Raw genomic sequence first — 4,742 nt, 5'->3', positions numbered from 1 at the left:
AAAGAAAGAAAGAAAGAAAGAAAGAAAGAAAGAAAGAAAGAAAGAAAGAAAGAAAGAGGAAGGAAGGAAGGAAGGAAGGAAGGAAGGAAGGAAGGAAGGAAGGAAGGAAGGAAGGAAGGAAGGAAAGAAAGAAAGAATTTTAAATTAAAAAGAAAAATCCACAAAATACCAAATAAATAATTTAAAATATTGATTAAAACTCAATAAGATGAAGGAGAAATCTGAAAACCAATACAAATAAATCAGTAAATCAATTCAGGATATGAATGAGAAATTTATCAAGGAGATCGATATCTCTTTTAAAAAAAAACAGCAGAAATTCTGGAAACAAAAAATTCATTGAAGAAAATAAAAAATACATTTGAAAGCTTTAATAATAGAGAAGAGTAAACAGAAGAAAGAATCTCAGAACTTGATGATATATCTTTTGAAAGAATCCAGTCAGACAAAAATAAGGGAAAAAAATTTAAAAGAATGAACAAAGCCTTCAAAATGTCTGGGACTACATAAAGCTACTGAACTTACAAATTATTGGTATTCCCAAGGGGGAAGAGAGATCAAAAAGTTTAGAAAGCCTGCTTAAGGAAATAATCAAGCAAACTTCCCCAGTCTATTAAGACAAAGGAGGGCCAGTGACTCCTAGGAAAATACATTGCAAAAAGGACTTCACCATGGCATATTATATTCAGAATATCTAAAATCAAAGCAAAATAAAGAATTTTAAAATTAATAAGAGAAAAATATCTAGTCGCCAGTAAAGAAAACCCCATCACACTAACAGCAAAGTTTTCAACACAAATGTTACAGACTAGAAGAGAGCAGCATGGCAATTTCAAAGTGCTGAAAGTTAAACAAACAAACAAACAAACAAAGTGGAAAACCTGTCAGCCAAGATTTTTATGTTCTGTCAGAATAGTTTTATAAATGAAGGAAAAATAAAGTCTTTCCCAGAGAAGCAAATGCTGAGGGGATCTGTCACCAATTAGATGGGTCATACAGGAAATGCTCAAAAGGGTCTTAAACATGGAAACAAAAGGTTGGAATTCACCATCACAAAAACATACAGAAATGTAAAACTCACTGTTCTTATAAAACAATCATACTAAGGAGGAAAAGAAAGGAATCAAATAGAAACAGTGACAGACTGGATTAATAAAATGTGGCACATATACACCATGGAATATTATGCAGCCATAAAAAAAGATGAGTTTGCATCCTTTGTAGGGACATGGATGCAGCTGGAAACCATCATTCTTAGCAAACTATCACAAGAACAGAAAACCAAACACCGCATGTTCTCACTCATAGGTGGGAACTGAACAATGACATCACTTGGACTCGGGAAGGGGAACATCACACATCCGGGCCTATCATGGGGAGGGGGGAGGGGGGAGGGATTGCATTGGGAGTTATACCTGATATAAATGACTAATTGATGGGTGCTGACGAGTTGATGGGTGCAGCACACCAACACGGCACAAGTATACATATGTAACAAACCTGCACGTTATGCACATGTACCCTAGAACTTAAAGTATAATAAAAAAAAAAAAAAGAAATGTAAAACTCACTGTTCTTATAAAACAATCATACTAAGGAGGAAAAGCAAGGAATCAAATGGAAACACAACAGAATTTCATCAAGTCACAGACACAAAAAGAGAAAAAGCAATAAAGATATCTGTAAAACAAATTGAAACCAATTAACAATATGACAGAAACAAAGCCTCACATGTCAATATTAATCTCGAATGTAAATGGATCAAATGCTCCACTTAAAAGATTTGTGAAATGGATTAAGAAAACACACACATAATCCAAATACATGCTGCCTACAAGAAACTCACCATACTCATAAAGACACATAGTCTGAAAATAATGGGGTGAAAAAGATATTCCATGCAAATGAAAACCAAAAGTGAGCAGGAGTAGTTATACTTACATACATCAGATAAAACATACTTCAAATAAAAAAAAAGTTTTAAAAAGACAAAGGAGATCATTATATAATGACAAAGGGAGTCAATTTGGCCAATGAATATAACAATTGTAAATATATATATATATATACACACACACACACACTAAATATCAGAGCACTCAAATTCACCAAACAAATATTACTATACCTAAAGAAAGAGACAGATAGCAATATCATAATAGTGGGTGACTTTAACATCCCACTCACAGCCCTAGACAGGTCATCGAGATAGAAAATTAACAAAGAAACATTGGATTCACATTGGACTTTAGATCAAATGGACTTAACAGATACAGACTACAACTTAGACCACAAAACAAGTCTTAACAAATTTTTAAATATCAAAATCATATATAGTATCTTCTCAAACCACAGTGGAATAAAGCTAGAAATCAACACCAAGAACTTCAGAAACTATACAAATACATGAAAATTAAACAACATGCTTCTGAACAATCGTTGGGTCAATGAAGAAATTAAGATGGAAGGTAAAAATGTTTTTGAAATAAAAAATGAAAGGACAACATATACAGCAAAAGCAGCGCTAATGGGGAGTTTACAGCATTAAATGCCTATATCAAAAAAGTAAAAAGATTCCAAATTAACAATCTAACATCACATCTTAAGGGAAAAAGATACAAAGAAAAAAATTAAAAGACCAGAAAAAAATATGAAGAATCAATAAAATGAAAAGTTGGTTTTTTGAAAAGATAAACAAAATTGATAAACCACTAGCTATACTAACCAAGAAGACAGAAAATCCAAATATGTACAATCATAAATGAAAAAGGAGGAAGAATGGATTAAGAAAAACCTGATATCAGAGAAATACAAAAGATCAAAGATTATTATAAAAAACTATATGCTCACAAACTAGAAGACCTAGAGTAAACTGATAAATTCTTGGAAACATACTACCTCCCAATATTGAACCAGCAAGAAAACAGACTGAACAGACCAATAATAAGTAGTAAGATAGAAACAGTAACAAAAAATCTCCCAATAAAAAATAACTCAAGACCAGATGAATTCACAATTGAATTCTACCAAACATACAAAGAAAAACTAACACCAGTCCTCCTGAAACTATTCCAAAACATCAAGGAGGAGAGAATTCTCTCTAACTCATTCTATGAAGCCAGTATCTCCCTGATACCAAAACCAGACAAGAACACAACAACAAATACTACAGACCGATATCTATGATGAAAAGAGATGCAAAACTCCTCAACAAAATACTAGCAAATCAAATCCCATAGCACATCAAAAAGATAACAGAACAGGATCAGGTGGGATTTATCCCAAGGATGCAAGGATGGTTCTACATAAGCAAATCAATAAACATGATACAACACATAAATAAAAATAAAGACAAAAAACAAATGATCATCTCAATAGACACATAAAAAGCATTTGATAAAATTCAGTATCACTTCAGTACAAAAATCTTAAACAAACTAGGTGTAGAAGGAACGTACCTCAACATAATAAAGGTCATACATGACAAACCCACAGCCAAGGCTGGGTGCAGTGGCTCATGCCTGTAATCCTAGCACTTTGGGAGGCTGAGGAGGGCAGATCACCTGAGGACAGGAGTTCAAGACCAGTCTAGCCAACATGGTGAAACTCCACTATACTTAAAAAAAAAAAAAATATATATATATATATATATACACACACACACACACACTCATATATATATGTGTAGTAGTACATATACCTGGGTGTGGTGGTACATACCTGTAGTCTCAACTACTTGGAAGGCTGAGGCAGGAGAACTACTTGAACCTGGGAGGCAGAGGTTGCAGTGAGCCAAGATAGCATCACTGCATTCCAGCCTGGGTGACAGAGTGAGACTGTGTCTTAAAAGAAAAAAACAAACAGCTCTTTCCCTCCCAGCGGGCGGCTGTGGTGGCTGCGGCGACTGCGGCCTGTGCAGCAATGGCCAAGATCAAGGCTCGAGATCTTCGCGGGAAGAAGGAGCTGCTGAAACAGCTGGACGACCTGAAGGTGGAGCTGTTCCAGCTGCACGTCGCCAAAGTGACAGGCGGTGGGGCCTCCAAGCTCTCTAAGGTCCAAGTCGTCCGCAAATCCATTGCCCGTGTTCTCACAGTTATTAACCAGACTCAGAAGGAAAACCTCAGGAAATTCTACAACCAGCAAGAAGTACATGCCCCTGGACCTGCGGCCTAAGAAGACACACGCCATGCGCCACCGGCTCAACAAGCATGAGGAGAACCTGAAGACCAAGAAGCAGCAGCGGAAGGAGCGGCTGTCCCCGCTGTGGTAGCAGGCGTCAAGGCCTGAGTCAATAAAGCACAGCTGACTGAGAAAAAAAAAAAAGAAAAGAAAAAACAAACAAACCAAAATGAACAACTACAACAACAACAAAAAATAACAAAACCCACAGCCATCAGATTTAATACGGAGGAGTTGAAAGCATTCCAAGTACTGCAACATGAAAAAGATGCTAACTTTCACCACTCATATTCAAAGTAGTACCAGGTGTCCTTGTCAGAGCAATCAGCAGGCAAGAGAAAAAAAAAAAAAAAAAAAAAAAAACCAGCATCCAGTTGGAAAAGAGAAAGTCAAATTATCCTTTTTTGCTAATGATGTGATCTATCTAGAACACCCTAAAGACTCCACCAAAAGACTCTCGGATTTGACAAATGAATTCAGAAACGTTTTAAGGTAAGAAACTAATATAGAGAAATGAGCAGCATTTTCATATAACAATAATGATCTAGCCAAGGACCAAATAA

At 35.7% G+C, this 4,742-nt stretch overlaps 1 pseudogene; it reads left to right on the top strand.

Annotated features, from left to right (window-relative positions):
- Positions 1 to 3,921: 3,921 nt before the first annotated feature.
- LOC111554126 lies at positions 3,922 to 4,270 on the top strand (annotated as a pseudogene).
- Positions 4,271 to 4,742: the final 472 nt, after the last annotated feature.

This window comes from Piliocolobus tephrosceles, chromosome 3 (genome assembly GCF_002776525.5).
Source record: "Piliocolobus tephrosceles isolate RC106 chromosome 3, ASM277652v3, whole genome shotgun sequence".
Classification (NCBI taxonomy): domain Eukaryota; kingdom Metazoa; phylum Chordata; class Mammalia; order Primates; family Cercopithecidae; genus Piliocolobus; species Piliocolobus tephrosceles.
Note: the sequence above shows the minus strand (reverse complement) of the source record. Positions and strands in the feature narration are given on the sequence as shown.